At 46.4% G+C, this 19974-nt stretch overlaps 1 protein-coding gene across 2 annotated transcripts in view; it reads left to right on the top strand.

Moving 5' to 3' along the window:
• Positions 1–3051: 3051 nt before the first annotated feature.
• PLXNB1 (plexin B1) overlaps positions 3052–19974 on the top strand; it is an 84903-nt gene continuing 67980 nt past the window's right edge. The window contains exon 1 of one of the 2 annotated variants that reach the window (XM_075513646.1): positions 3052–3105. The gene's annotated coding sequence lies outside the window, so the exon portion shown is untranslated. Of the gene's footprint in view, positions 3106–17469; positions 17490–19974 lie in introns of those variants that run through there. The other variant, XM_075513649.1, reaches the window with a different exon arrangement.

Raw genomic sequence — 19974 nt, 5'->3', positions numbered from 1 at the left:
GAGGGTAATGGAGACCTTAATGCTGTTTCTAAATGTTCTGACGAACTGAAAACTTGAAAGGAACAGAGTCAGATTTAAAGTAGGGTAGATGTAGTCAGCCTTCTGTTGGTCCCTGAATTACTGCTCTAAATGCAGTTTATTCCCAGAAGCTATAGACAGTGTTCAGATATCCCTCGTGACTTTCTTAACCCATCTCACCCCCTGCTTGGAGGGGAGGAAGAGTAAGAAGAAAATCAAAAGGAGCATAAGCAGCTGCTAGCCTTGTGATTATCATAATAGTTATGTAAGAAACTTAGCTAACTTGCTTAGAACCAGACATGAACGAGGGCTTTTATAGAGGAGGATCCTTTATGGATGTAAATATATTAAAAAAAGCTTCTGAACAAATGGAAATCAAAGACTGTTTAAATTTGTTCCTCGATATGTTTGTTCTTTGTGTGATGCTGTGTTTCAGCTGTCTAATGTTTGAGAACTAGCTTTTTCTATAGTTTATTTTTAAGAACTGGAAAAGATTTTTGTGCAGACCAATCAAAACTCCTCCCCGAAGAGGGAATGTGTAATCTCACGGTGGTTTTACAATATCTTTGTCATTCTGGAGGGCTGTAAGTACTGTAAGAGGGGGGCATGGAAGCTCTTCCTGCCCTGCTCTGAAGGCAGACCCTGCAGCCAGCTCCCTGCGCCAGCTTTGCCATGCGACAGAAGGAAAAGGTGCTCTTTTCCAGTGTGCTCTCATGGGGCTTTTTGCTGCTTTTTAAGTGAAACTTGCAGATGTTTTTTACCAGACGGAAGGGGCTGCAGGTTGGGACTGGCTCGGGAGGAAAGGCGGAAAGGGGATTAGTGTTTTGAGTCAGGAATGGGTTGGAGCAAAGAAAAACTGGTTTTTTTTTCAATGCTCTCAGTCACCAAAAATGGATTTTGGTGGAAGCAATTTGAGTGCAGTTAAAATGTCTCTGATTAGTGAGATGATAATATTCTGTTCAGTGAGCCCTAACCTGAACAGCAATTCAGTGGGTAGGGTGTAGTAATAGGACGGTTTTGTCTGTGTAGGGAGAGGAGCAAGTAAGGGATCGTCTCCTCATGAGAGTCCCTCACGGGCTCTGCGTATGGTGGGCCCCAAGGATTGCTCAGCATAATGAAGCACCAAGGAGCAAAGGTCCAGAGAGGCAGCTGGCATCTGCCTCCGAAATACTCCTTCCTTTGGGGAACTGTGATCGTGCTGCCAGATCCTGGGGACTGTTCAGCTTCAGCATCTCTAAACTTTCAGACATACTTTTTTCCTTCATAAAACAGTCGCTTTTTGGGCTGGGGGTGGGAGTGTGAGAGGCTGATGGACAATAACAAAGAGAGTAGATGTTTAATGACACTTCTGGACATGGGACTTGTCCCAACTATGTTCCTCTGAAATGTCAGAAATGCACGTGGGAGGGAAGCCTGATTCAGACTTTCAGAGCAGCTTTGTGTCTTGAGCAGAGCTCTGTAGCTGCATCTAGCCAAAAAGGACAAGTGATGGGCACCCCTGACATGCAGGCCAGTGCCTGTTTCCTCTTCCTCAGAGTTTGCTTTAACCTATAGCTCCTGTATCAGTTCTACGTGTCCTCAGGTAGATCCTCTTTTTCCACACGGAATTTGTAGCCACGTAGTAAAGGCATAACTTCATCTTTTGTCTGGGATTTCCAAATGTCTGGCGGTCAGCTCAGCACGCAAATGGCCATTGGGCTGTGTAACTGTATTCAGTACATACAGTCGGTCACTGCATGTATAGCAAGTCAGTTGTTAGACTAACTGTACGTTTGCTGATCGACGACACAACAGAGTCCAGCACATCTGGGGAACACAGAAGTTACAGTGTGAGCGAGAAAAATGGGAGCATTAATTCTGTGCCTCTGTAGAGCTGTTACTGACAGAACTTACCCCTAATTCAGAGAGAGGTTTTTATGCAGTCAGGCCTCGGGGGCAAGAAATGCCTCTGTCTCTTACAGAGCACCAGCCTCTGCTCTTCTTGTGACTGGAGCTTCCAGCTTCACGGGAGTAAAAATCACAAAACCAGCAGTCAGTTTATATTACACATATCACTTCAGGCGTTTCTGCTTTATGATGTTTTTGTCTCCACCAACTTTCAGCCGGAATGGTATGTTCTTTGCTGTTTTGTAACTAGAGATAGCTATGCTTTTGTCACATTCTTGAGTCTTGCTAATGTCCTGGTTCCTACATACTCTGCAAGTGGGAACTGTGCTGTATCTCAGCCACCCGATGCCGTGTTTGTACAGGATGATTCCTAAATAAGTAGAAACTGGTTTTGCTATCAGATTTTGCTCCCTGCACACCGTGCATGCTGCGTCGCTGTAGATTCCCACTCACCCACACCTCCTGGCTGAGGGCAGCCAAGCCCAAAGCCTCGTCGAACCAAACACCAAAGTTACGTTGCTACGAAATACAGAGAGAGGAAAAATGCTGTGATTTCTTCTGGAGTATATAGTTTTAAGTCCAGCTCTCAACACAGGGGCTGCAAACACCGCTGGAAGAGCAGTTTGCCCTGCGGGCCGGCTGGCAGCCACGACTTTCTGTTTTGGCGGTGGCATGCAGAACACCCGCCGCAGCCGGGTCCTTCGCCAGGCCTTGCACAGCAACGACTTCGGGGTGACCCGTTAGAGGCAGAGGCCCCTCGTCCGTCAGGCGCTGGAGCTGACGCCCCTTGGAGCTGGGAGAGCAAAGGCAGGGCCCGGCACCGGGTCCGGCGGCGGCGGCCGGCCCGGGCGCTGCTGAGGGGAGACCGCTGAGGGGAGACCGCCGAGGGGCCCCGGGGCCACGCCCCGCCGGCGGCAGCCAATGGGGTCTCGCCGCTGGCCGCGAGCGTGGGGGCGGGCAGCCGGCCTCCGCTAGGACCCCGCGGGGCTGGGGCGGGGCGGGGCGGCCGCGAAGGCGCGGCCTGTGAGGAGCGTCCGGCTGCTATTGGAGGAGCGGGGCCGGGGGGGGCGTGGCGGCGAGGGGGCGCGTGCCCCCGCGGGGCGGGGCAGGCGCGCGGCGGGGGCGGGGCCGTCGCTCCGCGGCTCGGTGCGGGCAGCGCTCCTCGGCGGCGGCGCGGCGGGGAGCGGAGCGGGGCGGCAGGTGAGGGGCGGCGGGGACGGTGGGCCGCGGCGGTGGAGGAGGGGGCACGGGCTGCCGCCGCCGCCGCGCCCGGCTCGGGGGGAGTGCTGGCGGCGCGTTGCCGGGGGTCAGCGGCCGGCGGCAGGTGCCGCCCGGGGGCCGCGCTTTGTCTCCGCGTGGGGGGATGGGCGCGGCCCCTCAGGAGCGGCGGGGCCGGGCCGCGGCCCAGCGGGGCCTCCCGGGCGGGGCGAGCCGGTGGGGCTCCGGTGGGCAGGGTAACCCCCTCTCCCCGAGCCGCCCCCCGCAGGGGCGACCGGGTGTTGCGGAGGGGAGGGCGGTGGGGCTGGGGAAGCCCTCCGCCGCCGGCAACACCAGCTCGGTAGCGAGGGCAAGCGGTGGGGAAGCGGGGTTGCAGCTGGGCGGGGAAGAGCGGGTTTAGTGGGACCGGGCGCGTCCACCGCGACCTTGGTAGCGCTTGGAGCGGAGCGGCGGGGGGTGGCACCGGCTTGGTGGCGGGGCGAGGACCGGGGCAGCCCTTTCAGCACGGCCGTAGGCCGTGCTGAAAGGGCTGCCCCGGTCCTCGCCCCGCGTCTGGGAGTGTCCTGGTGTAGCTGTGCCTCCGGGAAAAGGCAATAAGGGGGGAATTGTGTTCTGGGAAAGCTTCTGGAAGTCACAGCGAGCCGGCACGTTGGGCTAGTGCGAAACGTGGAAAAAATTAGACGTGAGTTCTCAGTGATGTTCAAACAGGGGATTGTGAAAGAGTTTTCACCAGTGTCGTGTGGTTGTGGGGCCAATGCTGGAGTACGGTGTCCAGGTTTGATGTTTTCAAAGGATGCTGAGAACTTTCTCATGCAGGGAAGAGCCTGCTATGTTATCTGAGGAACTCAGGATAACTTTTTAATCAGCAAAAGGATTGACAAGCGACTTGAGTGTCTTCAGGGAGTAGCCCTCTACCAGGGCTTAGAGGGTTGGGAGTGAATGGTGCGGCAGTAAATAATGAAGCCAGGAAGTGTTTAAAAAAATATAGCATTACGAGTCAGTATCATTGTGTTCCTAAAACATCAGGAACATCAGCCTCAGAGGTAGCAATAACTGCCTTCTACAGAAAGCAAAATTGCTTAATAATTAATCTGTTTTGCAAACTTACAAATGCATTTAAATTATTAACTTGGCGGAAGCTAACTTGTCTGCCTTCTTCAATCTGTTCAACACTTTTTCCAGCAACAGTAAAAAACATGTTAGAAGGTTGCTTTCTGATAAATACGATACCTTTAGCTTCTGGAAGGCGGTGTGTTCACCTTTTTCCCCTTGGCATTGATTTTACTGTCTGTACTGAAACTGAGTGGTTAAGTCCTGTTGTTCTGGAGATCTCATTTTCCACCTTGAACACATTCCTTTTCAACAGTACGTGGCAAGTGTTTGGGCCCCCTAAGCAGGTGTGTTTTCTGTTACATGAGTGCAATTTGAGATCTTTCTTTTCTCAAATCTAAACTTTCTGTGACTGCTGCTTTATCTCAGGGCAACAGTCTGGAACAGGAGCAGTCCTGAGAGAATATCTGGACTGCTGCGGTGGTTACAAAGGAAGGGGCTACAATCCTGAGTGTTGTAAAACAGCAGGGTCGGTATTTTACTAAACAAGAGCCTTATTCTGTGTAAGATGGAGTGCTGACTGAGGTCTGCTCGTTTCTGGTCTCACTTTTTGAACGGAGGTCACAGGAGTCCTAGGTTATGCCTTGCGCATAAAACACAGAAATCGATGAGCATTACGTTACTGATGTGTCTGTGTGTGTGTGATGTTGGGAGCGAAGCCAGTGATGGAGGCATTTGCCCTGATTCAGGAGGAAGCTGATGCCCTGAGCTGTTGTGCTACATGGTTTTGCATTCTAAGGGGGAAATTGGTGTTTTCCCTTGATTGCTACAAACCGGGCATGGAATTGCATAGGTTTTAATAGGGTCACTTTGAGAGGCCAGGAATGTCTAGCAGAATCCCAGGAGAAGAAAGCAAGCAGGTTATGGACAGAGAAGAATCTGGCAGGGAAGGTGACTTGTCGGTAATCTGGTGCTGAGCAGACTATTTCCATGCTCATCTACACCTGTGTGTAGCAGAACTGGAATCTGCAAGCCAGGGACTTGCCCTGAATTGAGATTTGGCTAGAAAGCATTTAACATAGCGTGGTCATATATGGAATTTGCTCTTTAAATTTCTTCCAACATGTGAAAAGAGTTAGGTTAGTAATACGATTAACAATATTTAATAAGATTAAAATTACCAGCATAACTCTCTTGAGAAAGGTGGATGCAGACTGTCAGCAGTTGACACTCTTAATCTCTGCTTTCTCCCACATAAGTGCTGTAAAGAGTTCGGGCTCCTAGACTCTGCTTGCTTTTCAGAAGAGAAAAATTCTGTCCTCGTGTGCTGACAGCTCAGGTATTGCCTTACCTTTCATGTCCACCAACAGCATCATATTCCCGGCGGGGCCATGGGATGTTCCCATATAAGGGCAGAGGGAATAACTGACAGAGGGTTGTAAGGAGCGCACAGAGCCATTCCCTTCGCTTCAGTGCCAGTCTTTGTGTAAAGCGGGGTTGTTTCTGCGAGTGTTGCTGCTGCTGGCACGCTTGGGCTTTCCTGGCAGCGTCAGCAGAGACTGCAAGGACTGAACAAGTCTGGAAAGTATCTGTTGCCGCTGAAGGTGGCCCTGTGTGCCTGGAGAGAGACTGCCTGCCAAATAAGCAATGCCAGTTGTATGTTGGGTGTGCTCTGAAGGAAGAAGCAAGCACCCACCCAGGTTGCCTGTGTGTGGGGTGCGTGCTATCCAGCACTGTCCAACGGGAAAACAAAAGCAACTGCGTTTGCTGTCTTCCGCTATTGCTATTTGCTTTCTGGAGTGGTTCATTTAACCAGCAGGGGTGGGTATGGGGAGGCATGGTATCTTTTTCAGTAGAAGAAATGCTTTATGCTTTAGTGTTACCTGAGGAGGAAGAACAACGGATGAGGGGAAGTTCGGAAGAAGGTGAAGCAGCCGCTTCCCACAAATGCTTGGTATTTTTTGTGGTAAAAGCTCTATCTCTGAATCAGTCAGGTTCACATTATTTCTCTTCTGTCATCTTCCTCTCTCAGTCCTTCCTGCTGCCTCTCAAAGCAAACTCACAAGGACTTTGGTTTCTCTTCCTCCCTGGCAGCCTCTCCGTCTGTTCTTTTTTTGTTTGTTTGTAGCTGCTGGGTTTTTTCCCCTGAAACTTCAAATTGGCTGTTGTAGCCAAGTTCTGAGCTGAACCCTCCCTATCTTGCATAAGGGCATCCTGGAGGAAGATGATAGGACTTTGATTCATCCCAACTTGCAGGCTGTGCAGGGTGGTAGCAGTCAGAGGAGGCATGAGCCTGCCTGCTTTCTTGTAAGAATTAGCCCTCTAGATACGAGCTAGTTTCAGGAAGCAGGGGTTGGACTGGTGCCCTTTTCGCTCACCTGGATCTTCAGTGAAATGTCTTTGTGCTCCAAGTGCTGGAAAGCTGGTGCGTTCTTCTGACTCTCCTTTGCATTCCCCATAATCTGTTAAAGCCCTGGATTTCATTCGTGTTTATTTGCAGTTCTCGTGAGTATCTGATTGCAGGATTACTGTATCTGAAAGGATTCATCTTCTGCTGTTCATCAAAACCACAGGAGGGCTGCTTTTGCCTTTATGGGAATGTGCCAGCTGGTCTTTCATTGTGCTGGTATCATTTTCCTTGTGCTGATATCTGAGGCATCTTTGATGACATGATGGTTTTGATGATGTATTTAGAGAAGATTCATATTGATCATTACTTGAGCATTGTCTGGTTTGGTCTTGGTGCTGGAAGACAATTCTTAGAAAGTTCTTGCATGTGTTTTTTCAGGGACAAGCATTTGAGGTGTTAGGAGCGTGTGCACGGTCTCGTGACTTGATACCGTTGTTCCAGGAGGCAGAGTAGGTGCTTAATGCAATTGGGAAACAGTAATCTCATGTGTTGCACAGTCTTCACTCCAGTGCTGCAGTAAGAGCCGAAAGACCTTACCCCTCAGCACGCTGAGTCTAGGGACTCTCTAAAAACCACTTGGAGGGATTTTTGCAAACTGTGTAGCTCTCTAGAACCATATAGGATCTGCCTTCGTGCTATGGTTTGCTATAGTGATAACTGAGATGCACCCCTGCTTAATAAACTGGCCTGCGTTGTAGTCGCTGGAGCTCAGGCTTGCTAAGCTGTGAAGGTGCAAAAACATGAAGCAGGATGTTTCGACCTGTACTGACATGCAGCTTTGACTCATGGCAGACACAGTGCTTTGGTGTGATCTCTTTAAGACTCTGCTTTTTCTCCCCAACTGCTTAAGTAATAAATCTGGAGGACTTGTTTTCACTGCTAATAATTTTTTTTTTAGCCAAGTAGTAACTAAGACATCTGAGCTATTTAGAGATTGCAGGAAGCAATTTAGATCTCCACTAACTAGAAGTAAGTACTGCCTCCATATGCTGGCGGGGGGTGGGGAGGGTGTGGGGGGGTGGAGAGAGAACAAGAAACAAATGGTGTCAGTTTAGGTGGATTTGATTTTTCTTTTTTATTTAATCAATTTTAAAATTATTTCTAATATCCCGAATTTAATGTTAGAATTTCACTTTCAAATCCTACATGCCACCCCCAAGAAAGAAAAGGGGGGAAAAATGAAGTAGAAAAGAACTTTGTGTTAGGATGATCTGACAGGAAGATTTTAGATGTTGATCAAAATGTGAGGTGAATCTCGAAATGATATAGATCCTAAGGGAATTCCCAGATGCCAGACTAATCACATGTGAACTTTAGTTATTTGCTTGCAGTATAAACACTGCAGGTACTGTGAGGAATACTTCTCCTGTGCCTGGCAAACGTGTGAGATTTCACATTGCTTTTGGCTTTGAAGTTTAACTACAGAACAGTGTGGAACTGGTGGGTTGAGTTTCCCCAGCCTCTGCTCTGCACCCATGCTGCTGCTCTCAAAATTCCTGCAACTTCATAGCTACTCCCTTTTAGGAAATGGTAATTCTTTTCCCTTCTTGAAGTATCTGAACATGTAATTTTATCTTGCTACTTGTATCTGTTCCCATTCTAGCTCATGTGGAAAGTCTTTTGTCCCTATGTCAGGGGGGCTGTAGGCAGATCTTTGTTACTGGTGTTAGTTTAGCTAGGCTGCTTCTGTGTTGGGGGCTGGAGTTTAGGAGTTGGGTGACCGCTTGCTCCAAATACCTACCTAGAATCTGTGGTGGGTTACACAACTGTAAGGTATTAATTAAATGGATTGCTGTTGCTAGCAAGCATTATATCTGCAGGTGCAGAGAATTTCAAGTCATCACCATTTTCATTCTCTTTTGCACTTTTCCTTCATTCTGAATTTAAAGGCAGTGCTGCCTTTGGAGCTTCTGGGTTTCAGTGAAAAAACATGCCTGTCAGCATAACGTAGTATTGCCTGTCAACTGGGTTGCAATGATGGGATTCATACCGCTGCTGAAGTTATCACAAGGAGAATGCGGTCTTTCTTGCATCCTACCCTTCCCTGCAGCTCTGCCCTGGCAGGAGAGTAGTTGTGCTTGGGACTGTGCAGGTGGGAGAAGTTGATTGTATTCAAGCATTTGTCTATGCTGATGAAACTAGTTTTCTGACTAAATTGCATGTCATTCTATAAATAGAATGGGTATATTTGACATCTTACCCTATTATAATAATTCTGAAAATTACTACATAGAAGTAGTGTTTTCAGCTTAAGGTTTCTGCCCATGTATGCCGATTTCAAAATTATTTTTGTTTCAATCTCTTGTTCCTTTAGCTCTCCTATACTGCACCATTTCATATTTTGGTTTGGTGATGTCCCTATTCTTTGTGTGGAGTTACTCTAAGAACTGGAGTGCAGCCTGTTTTCCCCTCCCTGGTCCTGACTCCTGGAGAATGTGTGCTCTTGAAATCCCTCTGTTGCTTACAAGTGGCCATGCCCATCCTCCTGTGTGATACAGTGAGGAGTTTCTGGGCGCTCTAATCTCCATAAAGACCTGCCAACCTCTGTGAACAGCTGGCCAAGCAAATGCTTGAGAATATGCTCCTGACAGTGCCCTGCAAGTGCTCTGTGCTCAGCTGGAAGTTCTTCAGACAACAAGAATTTAAAGCACAGGAACCAGGGCTTCAGAGATGCTCCTGTACCTGCCAGACCAGACTTTGTCAGAAATAATGTTATCACTGAAGTTGGTGTAGGGTTTTGGACAGCTTGGAGTTAATGGCCCTGAAGCAACTCTCCGTTTAGCAATTTCAGCTTTGATCCCAAGATTTTTTGCATCAGACAAACCTTAAAATGCTGGAGAGAGCAATTCTGTTAGTGAATTACCTAATAGTAAATTATCATGTGAGAGCATTTCGGTAACTCTTCTGGGATCGTGTGTCTGCTGTTTTCCATACACTAGAGTCATGAGGAGTTCTTACCTGTCCTGTGCTGTCTCCTACCTTTAGTGTAGCCAAAAAATGTATGTGCTGGAGAGCTGTAGTGCAAAAGCAGTTCCTGGACTTCTGAATCCCACTGCCATCAATGTTTTGATCTCTATTTGCATACTGCTTGACTTCTTGCATACAGATTGCAGTCCATTACTGAATGATTCTGCCCAAGAGAATGGTAAAACGGGTGTGCAGCTGAATTAATTGCATGGGAGCTATGTGTGCCACTGTGGGAAATAGAAAAGCAGTAACCGGGGGCTCTGTTTATTTGCCAACTCTTTTTAAGCTAGTTTAGCATTTTGAGAGAAATCGATGAAATGAGGCTGCAGAAATGTTGAAGGACCTAGGGAGACTAAGGCATTTGCGAATTTATGTTCTGATCCTTAGCTTAGCTCAAACATATTTTGGATTGCATTTCATGTCAACCTGCAACTGTTGAGAGAGATTTAAGGCAAAGATCGCAAGGGCTTTTTGCTGCTTGGCCTGCATGTCAGTGCAGCTTTCTCACGGCTACAATGAAGAGGTGTGGTTCCCTTGCACGACTATGCCTTCTGGGGGACTGCTATCGCTGTAACGGGTAGCGCTGACTCTCTTACTGTTTGTTTGTTTCCTTGATCCTTGATTCCTGGTTTTTTGGGATTTGTAACCAGAAAATGTTCTCCAGATGTGTGACAGCCTACAGAGGTGCATATGCAATGACAAAATGGCCCTGGGTGCCTGCTACCAGCTTGTAGTCTTGGCAGCACAGGCAAAATTGGAATTGGCAAGAAGGCAGAGCAGTCCCTGCGGCACTGCCATCCCCGAGTGACTCAGTATGCCGAGCTCCTTGGCGACAGTAACAGGCAGTTGGAGTCCCAGTGCTGGAGTGTCTGCTTGTGGTCTGTGCCCAGCACTGCTGAGATGATGTAGAGCTAAAGAAAAAGGAGCGGCAAGGTAGAGCAGCTGCCCTACAAACGCTGTTCTTGTTCTCTGCGCTACCGAGAGGGCAGCCACCTGCAAGGTTACTCTCCACAGCAGCAGAGATGGGGAGTAGGGGCTGTGTGTGCTGGCAGTGTGGCCATATGAGCAGCTGTGCAGGAACAGATGAAAGAGCCATTTAGTCTGTTTTGCTTTTTCTGGGCTTGGGACAGTCAAGTCTCTGTCCTCATAGTGCCCAAGTCACCATGGCCCCTTCCTTCTCAACACTGAACTGGTCTGCAGGGGAGGTGAAAGCCTGTGTCAGCCTCAGTAACAAGCTCAGCAGAGTGCCACAAATCTAGGGGCTTCTGGGGTAGTTCTGACAATCACGCTTTCTTGCTTATTGTATTTTAAAACTATTCCTGTGTGGTGTTGTAAAAGTACTGTGTTCTGGATACTTGAACCTTGTAAATGCATTTTCCGTCCACAAAACACAGAAGGCCTGCTTGCCATCAACGGTCTTGCAAATAATTGTTCTGTTTCATTGCGGTACCGAGGCCTGTACGTAGAGGGTGGTGGCATCGTGAAGCTTTCCTTAACGACCCATATTGATACTGGCCACTGTTCCATAACGCATAACTAGGCTTCACAACACTGGGGAGAGCTGTCTCTCTTGAAGTCTGTGAATAAAGGTTGTAAAGAGTAGAAAGAGTAGGCAAGCTGATGGCAGTATTGCGGACTCATGTTATTTTGGAGTCGACCATTCAAATACATCTACAGCATCCCACCATCACAGAGCTGCTATAGCAACAGCTCTTGCAGTGGACCTATGAATGCCAAACTCATTAGCTGCAAACAAATAACATCTAAATAGTGTTTACCTTCCAGATGATGACAGCGATGGGTGTCCTGCTGGGAGGAACTTGTATGCTGGCGTTCTGCTCACACAGCCCCAATAAACTTGAACATTTCTGGTTAAGTACTTTTGTAGTTTGATGTTCTGTTGCTGATCGAAGGCTTGCATCTTTCTCTGGTGCAGGTGGTTAGCAGCAGCATGCAAGTCCCAGGATGGTGCTGCACTGAGCAAATCTGTGGTGGGAGAATGACCTGCACTTGGCAGTTCTGAGGTTTCATCCTCTTCCTTTGCCTGCCTTGCCTCCTGAATGTTTGAGAGCCATCGGGCTATGCATCTGTTTACCTTCCTCCCAGTGCTGCCAGCACAGTGTAATCCTAACGGGTGCTGTAGTGACAGTTACAGGCTCCGTGATCTCTGCAGGCTGACAGAGCCTGTTGGATCATCAAAACACAAATGACAGCTGGCCGTTCAGCTCTAGGATTGTAATCTGCATCCCCGAGTGCACCACGTAGGAAGCACCAGAAGGCACAAGGTCCTAATGGTGGAACTTTGCCCCAAATGCAATGCGTTTTATTTTAAGCAGGTAGAAATCATATGCATGCAGTGATTCATGAGGGAAATAGTTTCAACTAATAGAAACATATGGAGCATCTGTGTTATTCCACTGTATAATGAAAAATAATCTCAAAACTCCTTTCTATGTAGAGAAAGCCGTCAAGTTTTTCTGCTTATGAAACTGTTATCTCTGTACTGGGAACTCTCCTCTGTGATGCTGCTTCACTTGTAGTAAGACTGAAATAGAACTGTTAGTCTACAAATTGGTACTGATTTCTTCACCACTCAGTGACCTATAGGAAGATCTGTGTCTTCTGTTTGTCTTCAGGCTGCTCTTCTGTGCATGCTCTGAGAAGTCATGTCCCTTTGGCCTGTTCTGGACAGAAAGGTGCAAAGCTCAAGTGGGGAAAAGAGAATTGATGTCTCGGGAACTGTAAGAAAAAAGAGGAGTATTACAGAACTTTCATTCTACGGGAGCAAAACACTTCCTTTAAAATGAAGGCTCTGTTTACATGTATTAATTCCCTTTGGTTTTTGTGGGATGGAAAGGTCACTCTGTCTCTATCTAAACTATGAAAAAATCAATGATCTAATCAATTTCTAAAGTAGATTTAGTCAAAATGACTACTGTGGTGTGGCTTGGGCTTTGATGTGTGAAAGTGTCCCAAAAAGCTGCTAGAAAAGTCAATGCAAAGCATCACTGCAAATAAACTTACAAAATTTGTAGGGGAATTTTCTGTCCCATTCACTGTGTCTGCAGGATGGTTTTTTCCCTTGCCCAGTCCCAGCATGGCTTCCCCCTTGTGTTTCTACTGAAAGAACAGATCGCTGAGAGCAGATCAACAAAAGCAGTCACGCAGTTCACTTGAGCGGTCATGCATAAATATGAGCAGACTTTCTGCTGTTAAAGCCGACGGGTAGCCTTCTCTGCCACCAGCTTTCCATAGGCTGCATGTTTCTGCTTCTTGGAGCAATGTTGAGGATCTCATCCAAGGGGATAGTGTCCCTGATAGACAGCCAGGTATTAGTGTTCCCAGGTAGCCGGGCTGGGGGGTTCACAGTGGCAAGTAAGTTTCTTGCTTTGAAAATACCAAGTTAAGGATTGATAAAAGCCACATGTCTCATTCTACACTGTTGCCTTGGAATTATTTTCTTCTGAGTGGTATCATGGGCAGAGCCCTTCCTGCTATCACACTGACCTGCACCCAAACCTTGGCCTGCGCTTCTGCCTGCACACAGAGCGTAAGCTCTCTGCCTTGTGCTCTTTGCGAACGTAGATGTGCGTTTGACATACAATGCAAAATGAGAACTGTCGCTAAATGGAAATGCTGGTTGGAGGTGGGAGTTGAATGGGCCTCCTGCTAGAACAGGAGCAGTAGAAGGTACTAGTCCTCGTGATATGGAGTGCTTGGTGAACATCTACAAGGGATTAATGCTTTTCGTGCAGTGATTCTGAATAACTCGGGTCTTTGGGGAGATTTGAGATGGGCAGTTATTGGTTTTGATGTATACTTCAGAGGATATATACCTCCGAAGGGCTGGGTTGTGTTAATAGTAAGAAAGAGCAGCTGGAAAGGACCAGGTGAGTACACGGCAGCAGGTGACTATGTTCATGTAATGTTTTTCTTAGGATGTTTGACTTGGAGCCGTACAATGGTATGAATAATTGATCTGTGCCAACATCAACAGCATACCTTATAATTATTTAATTAAAAAAAAAAAGGCTGGTGCATCTGAAATCATGGGTTACTGGGGACATGTTGGAAAGTGGTATTCCTAGTAGGTGTCTTCAGCGAGCATCAGTACTATACTCTGCTGTTCAATAGTTCATCAGTATTCTGGAAATAAATCTAAAGCCACTGCTAATGTTGATTCAGCAGAGAAGCAAGCAATGCTGAGGGCAAATTCAAAACCATGGCTGGAGATGACAGGTCTGTTGGGATTTTCTTGCTTGAAGATCCTGAATAGTACGTTAATCTTTGGCAGAATGGGGATCAGGTAGTGAAGTTTTCCTTAGAGCTTTCGGAGAAATGATTAAATGGTGACTAAGAACCATTTAGGAGTATGAGCTCCTTACACTCAGTAGAGTCAGATAATTGACTGTTAGCTAACTGATACAATCTTGGCACTCTATGATTTCTGTAGCTCCTCCGTTATGCTGTAAAACGGGTCTAGTGAAATAACATCCATTTCATACAGGCGAGTATAGACTTCTGTGTGCCAGAGATGCTGATAGTTCACCGATTGTGTGCTTCACCAAAGCAGTGACCCTGAAGAAGGGGGAGGAGGTGTGGGGGGTGACAATCAAATTGATATTAAAAAAAAAAAAAAATAAATTCTAAGTTGTTCAAGCACCAAAGAAGGTGCCTTGTAATGAGAGGCTGACAGGACTGATCTGTTGATTGCCAGAAAAGCTATTGAGAGGTGCCTTGGTTAAAGCACGTGCATAATTGACTCTGAGGAGCTACTCTTTAATCCAGCAGAGAAGGAATTAATGGCTCAAGGCAGAAGGCAAACAAATAAGAAATTAGACTGGCCTTGCTGCCAGAAAGAATGATAGAGCCATTGGGGCAAACTACTAGGAGAGTAGTGAACTTATGTTTTGACCTCCAAAGGGCTCTAGTCTAGATGCCATAAACCACTACATTTCACAGAACCACTTAATGGGTTTTGTGGGGGTGCGAGTGGAGAAAATGGAAGGGCGCCTGTGTGTTAGGCAGGAAGTTGGAGTGGTCTTACCTTAAATTATGTGACTGTGGCTAATCCTGCTGCAATTGATTTCTGTTGTTCTGTGCTTTAGAAATAACCCCAAGACTAATGCAGTTGTGCTCCTTATCCCTTTTTTTTTTCCTCTCCCAAACTTTGTTCGTGTCTAAATGTTTTATGCAACTTAAGTGGTACATCCTGGATATGAAGAATCTTGTCTACAACAGCAGTGTTCACTTGAAGTTTGTACTTCAGATGTCTCCTGAGAATGAAATCTTCTTTATATTTCTCACAATATTTCTTTCACCGTTACGCTGATCTTTGTGACCTGTCTTGTGGTACTTATTTTACTGATTAAACTTTCTAGGAAAGTAGAGTTTTATTAAGCAGTTGGTCTGTAAACCCATGTACGCTGAGGAACAGTGTTTACTTAAATGCTATTGGAATTTATTTCAGTTACTTTCATTAATCTTCTCTTCTATTCAATGTGGAAATCCTGTACAAGAAATAAATCTGATGAATGTTAGTCTATGATTGTTTCAGAATACCTTGTGATTGTTTACCGGCTGAAAATGAATTTATAGTTTTGTAAGGCCAGACAAATCATTGAGTTCATGTAGCCTGATGTGTAATGCAAGTCAGTGGGCTTCCCTGCATTTAAGCTAAACATCTAAATTGAGACAGTGTTAATAAAGAGAAGAATTGTGAGTGATGGAGAGCTTGCCATTCCAAATACATTTTAAGATACCTCTGACAAAAGAGGTTTGGAAAACAGACCTTGTTCTGCTCACTCCAGAAACGTGCAATTAGCAAATTATTAACTTTGTTCTGAATGGGTTGATTAACGTGGTACTTGTTCTGTTTGGCTTCTGATTGACTATATAATAGCCAACATCAGCAATCTCTGTCCTGTGCTGGATTGTGAAGTCTGCTAATTAACACATTAGTTTCATATTGCTGCTGCCAATGTTTGCACTGAAGAACTTCGCTTTTTTTGGCCATATGGATGGGTGGGAATATGAAGATCGTATTATGGCTCTGTGGTCATTCATGTGTGATGCTTTGTGCTCTGTTTTTCCCAAGATGTCTAATCAGGCTTGGGGCTGAACAGTGCCTTTTCGGAGGATCTTTAACTGAAAGGTCAAAATAAGCACAAGGCCTGGAGACAAGTCTCGAGGTCTCCCCCCCACCCCCCTTTGTGTCTGTGCCTCTCTGCCTATACATATGTAGGAGTCCTTCACCCGACGCATTCATCTGTGATTCCTTTCTTGAGACCCAGGGCTTCGAAGTGCCCTGCTGCCAGTCAGGGTCTTCCCAAACAGCACACAGCTCCGCAGGCTGAATCTCGCGCAGCAATCTGAGATCTTGTTTATTGGGGGCCGGGGGGACAATTTGTGGTTGGGGAGCTCCTGGCACTCGCCTATTGATGGGTCTGCTGGCTCTCCACCATTGCTGTGTGCTGTTAGCTGCCTGGCATGTGTGTCTCAATTAACCACATGTAGGTAGACCAGGATTTCCCTTACAGGCAGTATTTGCTTATAGGCTGGGACCTGGTGGTTCTTCAAGGGAGCAGGAAGGAAAATATGGCTTACAGTGGTCTCAAAGTGAGGGCTCCAAGTGATGCCGTGGAAACTGAAGACTTGGGTTTGCAGTACAGATCGGATCTGACCTAAGTGGGATTTGTTCACGCTTACCCTGCGCTACCTCCCATCCGTGCACTGAAGGCTCTCCCTGGAAACTCCCTGTGGGAGAGCATGACCATCGGGAGTGGGAGATGTTGAAATCTGGGTATTTACTCTAGCTCTCAGGGTGTGTCTGAGGAAGATGCCTTTGTTTTAGTAAATGAGATTTATTTTTAAGGTATTGATGGGTTTGTGCCTGTTGTAAGAGCATTTGAGACAGTCAACTCTCTTGCTTTTCTTTTACTGTCACTGTTTCAGCCCTGCCTTGGCTACTCCCTTCCTTTACTCGCCAAGTGCAACTGAAACTGAGGTATCGAAGCAGCCCATCTAGTTTTTTGTATGCAATCTAGCAAATGTTAGTGCTGGAAGTTGGACTCTTGCTGCTGTTTGTCTGGTAACATTAGCCTCTGTTGTTTCCTTGTGCTGCTTTTGAAAAATACTGGTTTGGTTTCTGTGTGAGAGGTGGTTGGCCCATAAATGCATGCCAACCCACCTAATAATTCTTTTCAAAAATCCTTCATCAGGTCTTTTCTGTTATGTAGTTTAAAAAGAATAAAAAAACCCAAACACCTCCTTTTACCCCTGGAAACAGCAGTCGTCTTGTTCTGCTGAGCTGACTGCTGCTCATACTGATCAGTACTGTTTCCTTTGTCTTCATTTATTTTAGAGTTAAGCTATAAGCTGTTTAAGACTGGGCTATTTTTGTTCTGTACTTTTGCAGGAACTTTTACATGAGTCTCCTAAATGCTAAAAAAATGCTTTTAAAGGCAAAACTACCATCCATGTCAGGGGCAAGATGGTCATTGCTCTAAAAATGAAGTTTTGTGGTTTTGTGCTGATAAAATGTTTTGGTAAGCACATGCCTGCACAGAGGAATGCCTAGGTCAGGGCCGGACTCATGGCCATCTTCTGTCTTTAAGTTGGATTGCCTTTTGTCAGCCAGATGCCTTATGATCCCCACCTTCTCTCTCTGTCCCTCTTTTGACAGTAGATGTGGGCACTCGGCAGGGGCTCTGCTGCCGTGTTTGCTTTAGCTGGGGAGGTGTTTGCCTTCACTGCAGAATTCCAGCTTCCAGCCACCGGGGAAACCTGGAGCGGTTGTGTTGATTTATTAGGGTACAGTGCACCTCAGGAATGCCTTTGCTAAGGAGCTGGGAGTGATGGAAGGGATCCTGCCTGACGCAGCGTGAAGCCTTCTTGTTTTCTTTTACAGAGATGCTAAGCAGGAATTCCCCAAAGCAAGGTAAGAAAAATAGCGCACTCAGCTGACTACTTTAGAGCGTGTCAAAGTGAGACTTCAGTTAGGTTTCCCTGGCGAGGAATCAAGGAGGTGGATGATAGCTGCAATTTTAAGAGTGCAATTTTAAGTGAGTTTTTGGTGGGAGACGATAATGTGAATTGCCTGACCAGAGGGTTTGTATGCTTTTGGTTTGTGTTAAGAGCTGGCATTCCTGAGCTACTGACTAGGGCTTTTTTTCTGGGACTTGGCTTTGGGCCATCTGAATGTTTTGCACTTGAAAGAAGCAAGTTCCAACCTCTTTGGATTTGCAGACTTTTAAACATTTTCCAATAGAGATACGGCAATGGATTTGCTTTTTTAATTACCTTTGCAGAGGACAGAAGTCTATGGACTACAAGTTTAAAAATGACATGAGTGTGTCTTCCCTGTAGTGAGTTCACTAGAATACCTTCACCTCTCCATAATTTGTCCCAGCCATCTGACATGCACCCCTTATTTTCCTTTCTTGTCTGGCAGGCACACACAAATATGTGTTTCTGGACTTTTTCTTTCTTTTGAGATTTTGGTGGCTGTTGCCTCAGCTGATCTGAAACCAAAACCTAGGAAAATGTTGGGTGTTTATACAGGGTAGGGTGGACAGCCGGTCACTTTGTGTTGATCAAGTATTTGGTAGTTGCAGAGTAGGTTGTGTTTATGGGGCATCAGTGCTGAGAAGGAATTTCCTTTCCTGGCTGAGGTAGAAAGACTGTCCACGTACAGCTTTCTTCTTTGCTTTAGCATTCCTTGAGTTTGTTTCCTATTTTACAAATGCGTCTTTTGAGAACTGCCAGGAAAACGTCTCTCTCAAATGGAAATGGAAATTTCTGAGCTCACAGGGATGAAAACCTTTGGGTCTGTACTCACTGAGTGAAAAGAGGATTACCAACCAGCCATTCTTCAGCGTGCAAAGCAGTGGAGCAAAGTCTGCAGAGACTCTCCGAAAGTTATTGGCTTTCCTCAGGAAGGGTGCTTGTGAATAGAATTGAATGAGTCTGCTCCTGTCCTTCTTAGCTTCTCTGCTGCAAGTACAGAGAGCAGTGAAACTTTGAACTCAGTAGATGCTTGAATAAAATGGAAAACTTCTTTTTGAAGTAGATGTCTTGCGAACAAGTATAGAGCCAGTGTTCCTATATTACTGTAAGAGAATTAATGGTTTTGTGACTGCATTTGGGCCTGATAGAAAGCAGGGAGGCAATGCTGCTTTTTCCAGAACTATTTGAAGGGTTCAGAAATGAGGATGGTCTGCTGGAGTAGATGCAGATGGCTTATTTTCACTGGGGACTGTTAAACCCGCCAAAGTGTAAACTGCATCTTAACAGAAAGATGCGAGACAAGGCCTGCACATCTCTCCCTCCTAATTACCACAGCTCAGCTGCTGCTGTCTCTTATGCTTACACATCTGAAAGGTGACAATGACAACGTCTTGAATGGCAAAGCAATAGCAGGAAGGATTTTTTTTTTTTTTTTTTAGCTGTAGTCTGGAACAAAGAAGTTATTCAACCAATAGACAAGAATATCCTCATGAAAAAAATCTTCCTTCTAGAAACTGCTCTTCATGAGACCACCGCAATTTTTGTAGGTCTCAGCGGCTTGTCTCCTGAGTGACTACAGGTAAAGCAGCAGCCTGCTTCATCCTCTTTCCCACACCAAGAGCCTTGGGAATGTCTACCACAGCAGCAGGACTGCCATTTTTGCTGTCCCTGCAGCTCTGCACCAGAGTGCCTTTGTACATGTCACCTCGTCAAGAAGTTGGAAGGCTCTTCTCGTCTGTTCTGGCAAAAATCTCCAGTAATGTTTTCACAGCAGTTACTTTAGTTGCTGAAACCCAGACTTTCAGATCCTCATCACTCATGGCACACAAAAAACAGAAAAGATAGTTTTGAGTAGGAGCTCCTTTTAGAGGGACAGAGATGTCACGAGGGAAGGATAGTACTGTAGTTGTGATTGCATTGCAATGGTACAGAAAGAGCACGTGACAGTTTTGGATTCGGTGTTTCCCTGTGAAAATTTGTTGTAGGTTGCAGTCTCTCGTGGCAGTCTTGCTGGTTAGCTATTAAATTGTTCGATCTCCCCTCACCCATGACCCTACCCTGTTTCACTGTATCCCTGTAAATCTGGTTTAAGAAACAGCTTTGTGAAGTTTCTCTTCCTGCCTCCCCACTTCTTCTCTTGAGCTCAGGAGAACGTGCTGGCACCCAAGTCTTGGCAGGCACATTTTTAGTGCCACCTTTTGCTTCTGTCCCTTACCCTTTGAGCAGTCCCCGGGGAGCCCCGTGCCAGGGGCAGCAGGCGGGACAGGTTCTGATCAGACACTGTGCAATGGGCCGATGGGATTCTTCTCAGCTGGGAAACAACACAGCAGAGGAAAGGCAAAACAGTGCTGAAAACCACGGCTTTTTTTAGCTGACAGGAGAGTGTCCTTCTTCATACATAGCCTTCTCCTGCTCAT

This window comes from Mycteria americana, chromosome 11 (assembly GCF_035582795.1).
Source record: "Mycteria americana isolate JAX WOST 10 ecotype Jacksonville Zoo and Gardens chromosome 11, USCA_MyAme_1.0, whole genome shotgun sequence".
In the NCBI taxonomy this organism is placed as follows: Eukaryota; Metazoa; Chordata; class Aves; order Ciconiiformes; family Ciconiidae; genus Mycteria; species Mycteria americana.
The sequence above is the reverse complement of the archived record's forward strand: the minus strand, read 5'-3'. Positions and strand labels throughout refer to the sequence as shown.